At 41.6% G+C, this 14,353-nt stretch overlaps 1 protein-coding gene and 1 long non-coding RNA gene across 5 annotated transcripts in view; one reads left to right on the forward strand and one right to left on the reverse strand.

Annotated features, from left to right (window-relative positions):
- Window positions 1-265: 265 nt before the first annotated feature.
- LOC140738524 (uncharacterized) lies at window positions 266-5,265 on the reverse strand. The gene is made up of 3 exons (XR_012101388.1): window positions 4,871-5,265; window positions 1,323-1,560; window positions 266-1,105 (listed from the first exon to the last, which is right to left on the reverse strand). It is a non-coding gene; the product is annotated as an uncharacterized lncRNA (long non-coding RNA).
- Window positions 5,266-5,518: 253 nt separating this feature from the next.
- Window positions 5,519-14,353, forward strand: part of cdk17 (cyclin dependent kinase 17) — a 231,118-nt gene continuing 222,283 nt past the window's right edge. For 2 of the 4 annotated variants that reach the window (XM_073065901.1, XM_073065905.1), the window contains exon 1: window positions 5,520-5,921. The gene's annotated coding sequence lies outside the window, so the exon portion shown is untranslated. Of the gene's footprint in view, window positions 5,922-6,210; window positions 6,365-14,353 lie in introns of those variants that run through there. The other 2 variants (XM_073065903.1, XM_073065902.1) reach the window with 2 other exon arrangements.

Below are 14,353 nucleotides of genomic sequence, written 5' to 3' on the forward strand. Positions count from 1 at the left end.
TCCATCATCCAGGATTCCCTACCTCTTCCAGCCTTACCCATTACTCTAACAGGAATTTGCAGATCCTGAACTTTCAATATAAAAATTTGTCAGTTGTCTCTTTGCTTGTGAAACACTCTGGTTCTGTCAGCTGTGTAAATCTAAGGAAGACAAAATGTGTGAGATTGAGATGTGAGCCCACCCCAAACCCCTGTTTGTGTGGATGCTGTGTGATTTATTACCCTGTTACAAATCAGTACCATGAAATAACAGACATTACACTGCATACAATTAAACGATTCAGTTTATAATTCTTAATTTGACTACAGGGTTAGTGAAGAAAAGGCAAAATAAGAAAAGTACCAATTTTAATGAAACAGTCTAATGTGCACAAGTTGGAGTTCACAATTTCCCCTTTGCCGATCCTCCTTTGATCACCCCAGCCTTCGTTGGATCATGGCTCTGCTCCGGGTCGAGTCCTACGACCTCTTCTCTCCGGTGTCTTCTCTCTTCATCTCCCGCCAAACAAAAGACCCAGATCACCCCAGTGTCAGGCACACGGCACAAAAACACACTCCCGTCATTGGATGGCTCACACTCCAAAGCACCCATTATCTCTAACCATAATCCGAACACAGCTTCTACAAGAGCATTACATCAGCAGTGAAATCTTTCTTCAGGATGTTACACCTGCATACAACCTATTCTAATCTACTTTTGTCAGTTGCTATAGAACTTTAACTTGTGACCCAGTTACGTCCCTTTCCAACATTAATTTAACACTAATAGAACAATGGCTACTGATCCCAAAGTGCTCCTGCACTGACATCTGTCACTTGTCCTGTCCCAGTTCCCAAGAGCAGGTGAAGCTTTGCATGAGACTTTCAATGTAAAACCATAAGACAAAGAAGCAGAGTTAGGCCATTCAGTCCATCAAGTCTGCTCTGCCATTCTATCATGGCTGATTTATTTTCCCTCTCAGCCCCATTCTCCCCACTACATTTGACACCCTTACTAATCAAGAAACTTAACAACCTCCACTAAATAAAAAGTGAATAAAAATGTATCCAATGACTTCACATTCCACATTCATCATTCTTTTTGAGATTTTGATCTAGAGTAGTAACTGTTGAGAAAAAACAGAAGAGAAGAAAATAAATTTGTAAATATGCTTGTAAATGAAATTTATGCTTGTAAATGAAATATTTGTAAATGAAATTTTGCTTTTACCATGAATCAAATGCTTTTCCCAGCATTCTTGCACACCAACAGAAAGATTATTTTCTAATCAGATTCTAGTGTTAAAAGGACAGCTATTTAAAAACAATTGAAGTAATTCTTACATGTTAAGATATGTCAGTTCCACTTCTCAATGAAAAAAAACAATTCTCCCAATCAGAATTGATCCTTTCCTCAGCTTGAAAGTACTTAATCTTCCTCTGTCCTGAAAACAACAGATTCGGCAGATGCTGGAATTCCAGAGTAACACATGCAAAATGCTGGAGGAACTTGCAGGTCAGGCAGCATCTATGAAAATGAATAAACAGTCGAGATGTTTTCGGCCAAGACCCTTCATCAGGACTGGAAAGGAAGGGGAAATGGGCCAGAATAAGGTAATGTGTAAAGAAACTTTCCTGAATACACTTAACAGCTTCCACCCCATCTAAGCTCTTATCAATATGTCAGCCCCAGTCTATACTAGGAATATTATACAGTACTATGACATAAAGGAGCCTGAAGACACACTCTCAATGATTCAGGAACAGCTTCTTCCCCTCTGCCATCAGATTTCTGAATGGACATTGAACCCATGAACACTTCCTCATTACTGTTTATAGTGTTCATGGGTTCAATGTCCGTTCAGAAATCTGATGGCAGAGGGGAAGAAGCTGTTCCTGAATCATTGAAAGTGTGTCTTCAGGCTCCACTACCTCCTTCCTGAAGGTAAATATGAAAACAAGGCATGTCCTGGCTGTTAAGGGTCCCTAATGATGGATACCACCATTTTGAGGCATTGCACCTTGAAGATACCCTGGATACTACAGAGGCTAGTGCCCATGATGGAGCTGACTAAGTTTTCAAGTCTCCACAGCATATTTTAATCTTGTGCAGTAGCAACCCCCTTCCCCGTACTAGACAGTTAGAATGCTCTCCATGTTACATCTGTATAAATTTGAGTGACATACCAAATTTCTGCAGACTCCTAATAATTTCTTTGTAGCTGCACCCAGGAATTTGAAATTGTTCACTCTTTCCACTTCTGAACCCTTTATGAGGACTGCTGTGTGTTCCCTTGTCTTCCCCTTTCTGAAATTCATTATTTGGTCTTACTGAAGTTGTGCTTAAGGTTGTTGCTGCACACGCACACACACACACAGTACTGTATATGTATTATAATTAACATTTTCTCTCTTTTATTATGTATTGTATTGTACTGCCACTATAAAGACAATAAATTTCATGATATATGCTGGTGATAGTAAACCCAATTCTGATTATTTCTCAGTTCCGCCCATAAATCTTCACTGGATGATCCTTCTGTAATTTCTTGTTCTCCTTAATCAGAAATGCAACTCTCCATCCTCTCTTTTCTTCATCTCTATCCTGTAATATTTGGCTGCTAGTTATGTCCCTCCCTTAGCCATGCTTCTGTAAAACTATAACATCTCAGTCCCACAGAGCTATCCATCCCTTGAATTCATTCACCTTACCCATTAGACCTCTTGCATCAAAATAAATGCATTTTAATCTAACAGTTTTCCCTCATTGACCTGCCATTGAATTCTGTTTCAACTTCCAGCCTTCCATCTGCCTCATCTCTGCTCTCAATCCCAACCCACTGCTAATCAAGTTAAAATCCTCCCAGGTAACACTGGCAAATCTGTCCAATAAGATATTGGTCCCACTCCAGTTCAGGTGCAACTTGTCCCTTGTGTAGGTCTCTACTATCACAGAAGTTAACTCAATGGTACACAAATTTGAATCACTGCCCTCTGCACCAGCTCTTTGGCAGCATAATCTCCTATTCTTATCCTCACTAGCACATGGCACTGGGAGTAATCTAGAAATTACAATCCTCAATGCTCTGCTTCTTAACTTTCCTAACTCCTCTTACTCACTGCACAGGACCTCAGCCCTATTGCTGTCTATGTCTACAATGACTTCTGGCAGCTCAACCTCTCCTTGAGAATGTTCTGCAAACACTCAGAGACATCACTGACCCTGGCATCCTAGAGTTCCTTTTGCAGCCACAGAATCTCCTAGCTGTCCACATAATTATCAAGCATCCTATCATTATAGTCTCTTCTGCCTTCATCCTTTCCTAAGAGCCAGTGCTTGTCCCACAGACCTGGCTGCTGCTTTTGCCCTGTTAAACCCTAACAGTATGCAAAATGGTACAATTGTTTTAAAAGAGAATGACCACAGGAGAATACTGTACTGTTTACCTCTCCACCTTTCCTGTTGAACATCCTAATTTCTACAAACCTGTACTCTGGTTGTGACCACCCACTGAAACTCTTATCCATGTTGCTCTTAGTATCACAGATAATTTTAAATGCATCCAGTTCCATCTCCTTAATATATTCAGTTAGGAGCTACAGATGGATACACTTCCCACAGATGTAGTCCTCTGGGACAATGGTCACTGATATCCCACATCCTATAGGATGAGCGTACCACTGTCCTAGCTATAATTACACAGAGCCTTGGTGAGAACATAATTGGAATACTGCATGCTGTAATTGCATGCCTGCTTTCATTGAGTTGTGTACAAGAATATTTATGTCTCATGAAAATATAGAACAGGAACTTCTGCCTTCTGTGGTAAACAATTCCACAGGTTCACCACCTGAAGGAATTTCTCACACGGAGTATTAATCTCCTTAGCAATGAAAGGACAAGAGATTCACCCGATTGATCCATAGAAAAGCAGGATTGTCCTATGAGGAGAGGTTGACTTGGTTTGTAGTTAGAAGAATGAAAGGAAATTAACAAAGTTCTGACAGGGGTAAGAGTGGATGCAGGGAACCTTTCCCTGGTGTGGGTATGGAAGTGGGTCCAAATCCAAAGATCACTATGTAAGAACGATAAAGGCATTTAGGACTGAGTTATGAAGAAACTTCATGCATTAGGCATGAAATTTTCTACTACAAAAGGCAGTGGATCTCAAATCATGAATGTTATTTAAAGAAATAGATTGGTTGACTTCAAGAGTTATGGTGAAAGAGCAAGAATATAGTGCTGAGAGAAAAGGTTAACTGTGAATTCATTGAAAAGCTGAGCAGGCTCAAAGGTGTAAATGGCTTGCTATTCCTGCAAGTTTCAAAGAGATTGAATGTCCTTGTACATAATATGCAGGCACACATATTGCAAGATCATTGTACTATATTTACGTAGGACTTTAGTGAGACAGCACCAGAATATTGTATACCATTTTGGTCAAAAATAATACAACTTCTTAGAAAGGTATTGTTAATTCACCAAGTTGGTCCTTTGCATTTCTGCCTGCCACATTATTACTCTAAATAGAATCAGCCTCTATTCTCCAGTAGTTAGAAAAGTGAAACATGATATTTAGATACCACAAAATTGGTGTATGGAAGATATTTCCCAGGGATAATGAGTCATAAGACTATAGACTCACAATAGTACATCATTTAAGACACAAAAGCTATTTCTTAAAAATGTGAAGATTTGATACTTTCTACCTGGAGGCCTAAGGGGTTTTGGTAATTGACTGAAAACAGAGAGATCTATTGATTTCTGAATATTTATCAGGGGCTATTGATTCAGGGAAGAATACTGGCCATTATATTTTTGAGAAATAGACCTGGGTCAGGGAGCCAAATGGCATTTTCCTTTTCCTGTTTCCTGTGTTCTCAGTCCTTACCACCAAAAGCTTCAAAATGTTGACAAAAGGCTTTCAATGCATTCTACTGATCAAAGGCGACAATTCCTCTTTCCTCGTTGACTGCTCCAAGCTGGCAACTATCCATGGATGTGGAACAGCTTGGAGACCGCCGCCTCTTCCTGTGCGTGAGACTGCGGAACTGCTGTTCTTCATCATAGTCCCAACTGGGGGTAGAGGGGTAAGGGGTAACAGGAGGAGGGTCGAGGAAGGGGTGAATAGGGGCAGGGGAGGGGGTGCCGGGAGAGGGAGGGGTTTGAGTAGGGTGCCGGCAGGATGGGCGGCCAGGAGGGGGAGTGGGGGGCCCGGGAAGGAGGGTGGCTGAGAGAGTGGGGGCCGGGAGGGAGGGTGGGGTTCAGGTAGGGGGAAAAGGGGTAAGGATAGTTGTAGGGGAGGTGGATTATGGAGGGGATGAAAGCGAAGGGACTGTGGTAGGGGAAAGGGTAGGTGCCGAGGTGAGTTTGCAGGTAAAAAGCGGAGGTGACGAGGAAGCGGCAATGGAGTTGGAAGAGGTTGCGATTAGCGTTGTGGGACGCGAGAAGTTTGGGGGTGGGGGACGCAAGGTAAAGCTGGCGGGGGTGGGGCCGTCCGGCTGGCTTCTGCGCACTACAGTGCAGCTATTGTCCCGTGCCGACGCCGTAGCTCTGTGCAGCAGGGGGAGCCTCACCACCCTCTCGACGTTAGTCATCGAAGTCTATGGCGGCCTTTACTCCGGCCTAGGGAATTCTCACGCCTCTCCGCCGCTCTCCAGCATCTCTGAGCGCCCTCGCAGTCTGACGTGTTCCCTTCTGTTTGCTGGCGCCGTCACTAGCGGTTTCCGAGCAGCCGGCGTCGCCGGGAAACGTAGCGGCTCGCGCCCCGCACCACGCCGAGGACTCTGGGATAGAAACGGCCGGAGACCCGCTCGAGACCGGTAACCTGGGAGACGGGCGCGTGGCGACGAGGTCGGCTGCGGTAGCTCCTGTCTCCGATAACGGGCGGGCAGCCCCGGCGCGGTACCAGCCGAGCTCGTTAACGCCATTATCCTACACAGGTAAGGTCTCAGGTTTCGGTTTACAGACGGGGAGTTTGGGGGTGTGGTGAAATGTGGCAGAGTCTGTTTTGTTGCCCTTGGCCTTGGCCTTTTTTTTGATAAGTTGTTTACTTGGCGGGGTTGGGTTTAATGACGGGAAGTGGAGGGTCTGGACTGGCGTGGGCGGTTGGGGTAGGAGTGTGTTACCGGGCGGATGTTCATGTCTCGGCCACTGAGATCAACCGACAACACCGTGGGAGGAGGCAGCTGCCGTAAGATTCCTGGCCAATGATCTCATCCCCGGTGAAGGAGCTCCAGCCCTGTTCAGACTCATCAGTAGTCCCTACCACCCTGGGGCTCAGCCGGTGCCGGGGCACCTCCGAAACACTTGGATCTATGGCACTGCTAGCGGTGTCGAAGTACTTTATGTAAAAACCACAAGGATTCGTCCATTACACCACCAGGTACAAGTGAGAGCTTTGTGTGGATCCCCCTGAGGAATCTTGTAGATCACCATCTTCTCCAAATTGTATTTTAAAATAAGTTGCTTAAACGCTCTATCGTTTAAGATTCGTTAGTTATTTCCATCCAGTGCGTATTTCTTGGAAAACCCTGAATAGTTATCTCTGCAGCCGATGGATTCCAGTGTCACCGATTTATATTTTTAGTACATTTGTCCTTGCATCTTCCTTTATCTTTTGTCAATCACTTTATAATGGTAGATCCTGATCCTTCAACGAGTTGTAAATATTCTGTCTGCTCAGTCCAAAGCCACAGGGATCTTGTTCACCTTTATCAAACTTCCCCCTAGCTTTTTTGTTCAAAGGAAAATAGGCCCAGTTTCTCTCATTTAGCTTGGAGTGAAAATCTCTCAGCTGTGGAATCTTTCCTGGTTCTATGTGGACTTTTCTCAGTTTGTTAATTGATAATTATTATTACTGAAGAATGGGCACCAAAGTTGAGTTTACACCCCCAGTTTTTTCTGAACGTCCATTTTCATTTTCCCTTTTTTTGTTGTATTCCTTTACTTAAGAAACTCAAGATTTGTATATTTCACTTTCATTACTTGAGAGAGCTGCTAGGCTTCAACAGCTAATACTACAAAAGCTGCTGTTCATTCAGTTATATCTTTTGTCAGAAACTTAATGAGTTTGAACTTGGATTCCATTTCAAAATATTAATCAATGGCAGTATGATGTGAATTGTATACAATAACCTGCTGACACTACTGTTGACTGAATCAAAGATTCAGGGAGATTAAAAATCTGGGTGAATGGTGCCACAGCAACCACCTCTAACTCAATGTCAGCAAAACTAGAGAGCTGGTTATGACTACACGAGAAGGAAAGCAGAAATCTCTGACCTATTCCTTAGACAGCACCATGGGAAGAGGCAGCTGCCATAAGATTCCTGGCCCATAATCTCATCCCCAGTGAAGGAGCTCCAGCCCTGTTCAGATTCATCAGCAGTACCACCTAAAGGCTGAGCTGTCAGTACCAGGGTTGCTCTGAAAGACCTGGATTTCTGTGGCACTGTTAGTGATGTCAGGTGTTCCTTCGGACCCTATGAAAGGTGTGCAGAAATTGCCAGGGTCTTAGCAGAGATATTTAAGTCATCCTTAGCGATAGGAAAGGTATTGGAGGATAGCCAATGTTGTTCTGCTGTTTCAAAAAAGCTCTAAAGAAAACCAGGAAAATATAGTTCAGTGATCTGACATCATTTGTGGGAAAATTACTGTATATATGAGTATTTGGATAGACACGGACTGATTAAGGATAGTCAGCATGGCTTCGTGCATGGTAGGTCATGTCTAACCAATCTTATGTAATATTTTGAGGAAGTTACCAGGAAAGTGAATAAAGGCAAGGCAGTGGATGTTGTCTACATGGACTTTAATAAGGCATTTGACAGGATCTCACATGGGAGGTTTGTCAAGAAGGTTCAGTCGCTCGGCATTCAAGATGAGGTAGTAAATTGGATTAGACACTGGCTTTGTGGGAGAAGCCAGAGGGTGGTAGTAGATGGTTGCCTGTTTGACTGGATGCCTGTGACTGGTGGAGTGTTGCAGGGATTGGTGCTGAGTCTGTTGTTTGTCATCTATATCAACGATCTGGATGATAATATGGTTTACTGAGTTGGCAAATTTGCAGATGAAACCAAGATTGGGCATAGTGGATAGCAGGGAAGGCTATCAGGCTTGCAAAGGGATTTGCATCAGCTAGAAAAATGGACTGAAAAACGGCAGATGGAACTTAATGCAGGTAAGTGCGAGATTTTGCACTTTGGTAGGACCAACCAGTGTAGGTCTTACACAGTGAACAGTAGGGCACTGAGGAGTGTGGTAGAATAAAGGGATCTGGGAATATAGGTCCATAATTTGTTGAAAGTGGCATCATAGGTAGATGGGGTCGTGAAGAAAGCTTTTGGCACATTGCCCTTAATAGATCAATGTATTGAGTACAGGAGATGGGATTTTATGATGAAGTTGTATAAGACATTGGTAAGGTCTAATTTGGAGTACTGTGTCATCTCCTATACCGTCTGGGTAGTCTCCAGCCCCTTGGTATGAACATCGAATTCTCCAACTTCCAGTAATTCCCTTCCTCCCCCTTCCCCATCCCACCTCTACTCTTGTTTCCTCTTCTAGCTGCCTATCACCTCTCATGACTCTGCCTTCTACTACCCATAATGCTTTCCCCTTAGATTCCTTCTTCACCTCTCCTGCCTATCCCCTCCCTGCTTCCCCTCCCCCACCCCTTGATCTTTCCTCTGATTGGTTTTCCACCCTCTCCCCACCTTCTTTATAGGGCCCCTGCCCCCTCCTTCTTTAGTCCTGACGAAGGGTTTTGACCCGAAACGTTGACTGCTCCTTTCAATGGATGCTGCCCGACCTGCTGAATTCATCCAGCTTTTTTGTACATCTTGCTAAGTTGTGCATGAGAGCTTGATTTCAATGCTTAAGAGAAGTTTAGATAGCTATGTGGATGGTAGGGTTATGGAGGCCCATGTCCCAGTGCAGGTTGATGGGAGTAGGCAGTTTAAGTTGTTTCAGTATGGCCTGAAGGGCCTGTTTCTGTGTTGCACCTCTGATTCATCAGAGGTGGAGGGGGTCAGTCATTTTAAATTCCACGGTGTTATCATCTCAGAAGATCTGTCGTAGGTCCAGCATGTAAGTGCCACCACAAAGAAAACACAGCATCATCTCTACTTTCCTAGAAGTTTGTGAAGATTTGGCAAGTCATCTAAAACTGACTAATTTCTGTCGTCACGGCCTGGTATGGAAACACTAATGCTCTTGAGCGGAAAAGCCTACAAAAAATGGTGGATACAGCTCAGTCCCTCACAGGTAAAGCCCTCCTCACTATTATGTACATCTACAAGGAGCACTGTCCCAGGAAAGCAGCATCCACCATCAAGGAACCCCACCATCCAGACAATGCTCTCTTCTCGTTGCTGCCATCAAGAAGAAGGTCCCTTACTACCAGGTCCTGGGACAGTTATTACCCTGCACCTGTCATGAACCAGAGTGGATTTCTTCAAGCACCCCAACACTGAACTGATTCTACAAACAATAGGCTCACTTTCAAGGACTCTACAATTCATGTTCTCAATATTAATTACTTATTTATCTCAGTATTTTTCTATTTTTTAGTACCTGTACAGTTTGTTGCCTTTCAGATTTTGGTGGTTTGTCCGTCTTTGTTGTGTGCAGTTCTTCGTTGATTCTGCTGTGCATCTTTGTATTTACTGTGTATGCCCACAAGAAAATTAATCTCAGAGTTGTATATGGGGACGTACATGTACTTTGATAATACATTTACTTTGAACTTTTATGACCAAGGCACCAAAATATGGCCTTTATCACAAAGAGTTACAGTATCATTACACTGGAATTTTGGCCTTGTATTAGTTATTTCTACATGTCCTTTACAGATAGATAGATAGATACTTTATTCATCCCCATGGGGAAATTCAACATTTTTTCCAATGTCCCATACACTTGTTGTAGCAAAACTAATTACATACAATACTTAACTCAGTAAAAAATATGATATGCATCTAAATCATAATAAAGGTGATAGGAAGACAGTAACCTGAATTACAGTTTATATCCCAGAACTGGTCAAGTCAATATTGATCAGTTCATTTAAGGATAAGAAGGCAGCTTAATCAGTTGAGATCCAGTTGTGTGTATATAATGGTTAGTCTTTTTTTAGGAAAAATATGAATTATAGGGCTTGTTTCTTTGGAGGTAGAATTGAAATGCTTTGTTGAGATGCGTTATATAAGAGCAACACTGACCTGCGTTGATCAGATTGAAGAAAGATGATGTATTTATAATTACGAAAGGGCACAATAGATTCAACTTAACAGCAAATAGTTAAAATATTAGATGTTCTACTGGGAGCTGTGGAGGCAAGTAATCTGTTGATTAGTTATTGTGTCATCAGTACTTCATAGCAGCTAATATTGTAATTGTGAATAGGAAAACAAAGACGGTATGTCAGATTTCCTTCATAAATATTATTTTCAAAATCTAAATGCCAAGGTGTTTGATGTGTGACTTTACAAATTATGTAATCAGTAGGTCAGGCTGATCAGCAGCAATAAGACTGACCAGTTTAGTGATACTTTTATTTCTGATGACTGGAAATGTGAGGGTGCAGTTTATTTACTGTAGCTGAGAAATCACATCGACTCGAATGGCATTTGCTTGTGGTTTCATGCTTTTCTTGTCATGTTAGTGGATACATTTGTATGTTTTAAATAGGTTTATTTAAAACAACAGAGTAACTGCAATTGAATACATTGGTGCATCACTATAACACGACAAATTTCAGGGCCTGAAAAGTAGTAAGGTATGATTCCATGCAGTTGATTATTGTACAGTACATTACTATACAATAAAAAATAATAAATTACGATAAGTGTATATAAAGTAAATTAAATACAGTATTTAGTGCAAAGTGAGAGGGGAAAAATAGTATGGTAGTTTTCATGGTGGAGGGGAAGAAGCTGTTCCTGAAGCATTGAGTGTGTGTCTTCAGGCTCCTGTACCACCACCTTAATGGTGGCAATGGGAAGTGGGCACTTCCTGGGTGATGTGACCCCTTAAAGATGGATGCCACCTATTTGAGTCATCGCCTTTTGTATGTGTCCTTGGTGCTGGGGAAGCTAGTGCCCATGATGGAGCTGGCTGAATTAACAACTTTCTACAGCTTTTTCCAATTGTGTACAGTGGTCCCTCCATATCAGGTGGTGATCCAACCAGTTAGAATGCTTTCCACAGTACATCTGTTGAAATTAGTAACATGTTGTAATTAGTGACATACCAAATCTCCTCAAGCTCCTAATGAAATATCGCCATTGTTGTGCCTTCTTTGTAATTGCATCAGTGTCTTGGGCCTTTTCCACTTCTGATCTGTCAAGGAGGACTGGTGTGAATTCCCTTGACTTTCCCCTTCCTAAAGTTCACAATCAATTGCTTGGTTGTGCTGATGTTGAGATCTATCTTGCTCCTGTATGGCTCCTCATTGCCATCTAAAATTCTGCCAACAGTAGTTATTATTTTAATTTTTTTAAATGCTGGAAAATAATCAGAAGATAATGTCGTATCAGTAGAAAGATACAGTGTAAAGAGGTGAAAGGTTTCTGCAATTTTACTTGCTATTTGTTGTTCCGTTGTGGAAGTTTAAGTTAAATTCAATAAATCTAGTCAGGTAATGTTTGGCCTAGAGAGGACTAGGAGAAAAAAATGACTGAGGTCACAATGGATTTTTAAATTAAAACCTCACTGGTTCAGTTATATCTTTCAAAGAGGGGAACTTGCTTAGTCCTGGGCTGGTGAAATTGTTTTTCCAAAAAAATCACATTTCCAAGAGAGTCTATTATCTTTGGTAAACTGGAAATGAGCAATAAATTGCTTTGATATCCGCATCCTGACAACGTTCACATTTAAAGAATTTCAGCTGCTTTTATTTCTGAGAAAAAATGGTGGTGGACATTACAATTCTAATATTTATCTTCCTATTACTGTTAATCAGTAGTCCACTAATTTGGTTTTGATCTTGATCTTTGATTACCTCTTGGTATTCTTTCCATGACCACTGTTTTCTCTAGAGAACATAAGAGCAAAATTTAGGAAATTCAGCCCATCAAGTCTGCTCTGCCATTCATTCATGATGTTCAACACATTATTTTCCCTTCTTGAGTTTGGTGGAACATGTTGGTGACAAATTATGTGACAAACCCTCCCATAATGCAGGGGTCACTTGTTTTATCGTTTGTTATGTAGTGGAATCTATATTAATTGGTGTCGTAGTAACTGTTAATCATGTCCAAACAATGTGAATAGTAATAGTGAATGTATATAATTTAGCTGTATCCAAACCTTGGCTAAATATTAATTATTCTGCAATGTCAGTTTACTGCTATGCACTTTGCATGTGTGCCATATGCTTCTGTAACACCAAAATAACTAATTGATCTTCTTAATATAACGACTGCATATATAAATTGACGGCCGGTGGTGTAATGGCATCAGACTGGACTTCAAAGCGAATAGTCCCAGGTTCAAATCCGACTGGCCCCTTGCAGCTGCTGCTGGGTTGAGCATCGAGCTAGCAACTTGGCCTCGTAAAAAAACAAATGCTAAGGAAATGAAAAAACTGCCACCCAATATGCCTCAAGGTGCGATAAGGAACAACAATATATAAATTGGCAGAAAGAAGTCATACATGCACCCTACTTTTCACTACTTTGTCAAAGTATGATTGAGTAAACCAGCACTTCAAGGTTACAGTACATACAAGCTAATATCTTGGCTTTTATTGTATATGGCATATAGAATGGAACTGCATTGGTTTTAAATCAGTGACGTTTTTGCTGCCATATGTAACTTAATTGCCAAGTGTCTAATGAATTTTGCCTCATGTCTCCTAATTTTTAAAGACAATTATGCTGCTTCATTTAATGAGACAGGTGCTCCCTAAATGCCACAAAAACAAAGGAGCTGGTTGTGGACTAAGGAGAAATGGAGACAGGCTAACGCCTATTGACATCAATGGATCTGAGGCTGAGAGGGTGAACAGCTTTAAGATCCTTGTCATACACATCACCGAAGATCTTACGTGGTCTGTACGTACCAGCTGTATGATGAAAAAAGCACAGCAGTGCCTCTTTCGCCTCAGGCGGTTGAAGAAGTTTGGTATGGGCCACCATATCCTATGAACTTTCTGCTGGGGCGTAATTAAGAGCATCACTGCCTGCTGTAGGAACTGTACTTCCCTCAGTCGTGGGACTCTGGAGAGTGTGGTGCAGACAGACCAGCGTATCTGTAGATGTGAACTTCCCACTATTCAGAGTATTTATAAAGACAGGTGTTTAAAAAGGGCCCGAAGGACCATCCCAACCACAAACTGTTCCACTTGCTATCATCTGGGAAATGGTATTACAGCATAAAAGCCAGGATCAACAGGCTCTGGGACAGCTTCTTCCACCAGACCATCAGACTGATTAATTCATGCTGATACAGTTGTATTTCTGTGTTATATTGACTGTCCTGTTGTACATACTATTTATTACAAATTACTATGAATTGCACATTTAGATGGAGACATAACAAAGATTTTTACTCATGTATGTATTTAAGGATGTATGTAATAAAGTCAATTCAATTCGATTTATTTTGATTAACTTAGTATCATGCAAGAGGAAATTACTGAGGATTTTGGAATGTTCAGTAACAATAGCAGATCAGGCAGCTTTTTGGAAGAAGTGGGTAACATTTCAAATCAGAAGCTGGCCAACGAGTGGTCCTGTGTTTGAATCCAGCTAGTTCCTTGCATGGTTTCATCTGTGCTGGGTTGAGCGTTGATTTTTAAAAAAACAGATAAAAATGCTAAAGAAAAGGCAAGGTTGCTACCCGATGCACCACAAGGCACGGAAAGGAACAACCTTTGTCAAGTCAGTGACTTTTCATCAAATCATTTTGAGAAAAGATCCCTAATCTAAAACAAAAAAAAATATTTTTGTTTCAACTGCTGTAGCCTGGCCTTAACCTTTTTGTTTTATTGCACTATACTTCATTCTACTCTTGTCCTGTGCATTTTGAAGCAAACATGCTTTTTCCTCACAGGAGAATATGAAAAAGACCGGAGGCTACAATTAGGGCTGCTGTTGCAGGTGTCTTTTCCCATTCCTTCACAAGCAAAATCCTCATTTATTTTGTCTCCACACATTTCCATTGTTTAGCTCACTAAATATGCTGACTACCTCTTACTCTCCTGTACAGATGATATTAAACCTGTTGCTGTTAGAGCTAATCTTACTGGTTAGTCTGAATTTGGATGATACACTTTCTTGTAATGTGCGCTGCTTGTTGATGTTAATTTGCCCTATACTTTCATACTATTTTGGCAAATTAGCAGTTCTTTGTCACTGTAGCTGATCGC

Source organism: Hemitrygon akajei, chromosome 14, assembly GCF_048418815.1.
Source record: "Hemitrygon akajei chromosome 14, sHemAka1.3, whole genome shotgun sequence".
NCBI lineage: Eukaryota > Metazoa > Chordata > Chondrichthyes > Myliobatiformes > Dasyatidae > Hemitrygon > Hemitrygon akajei.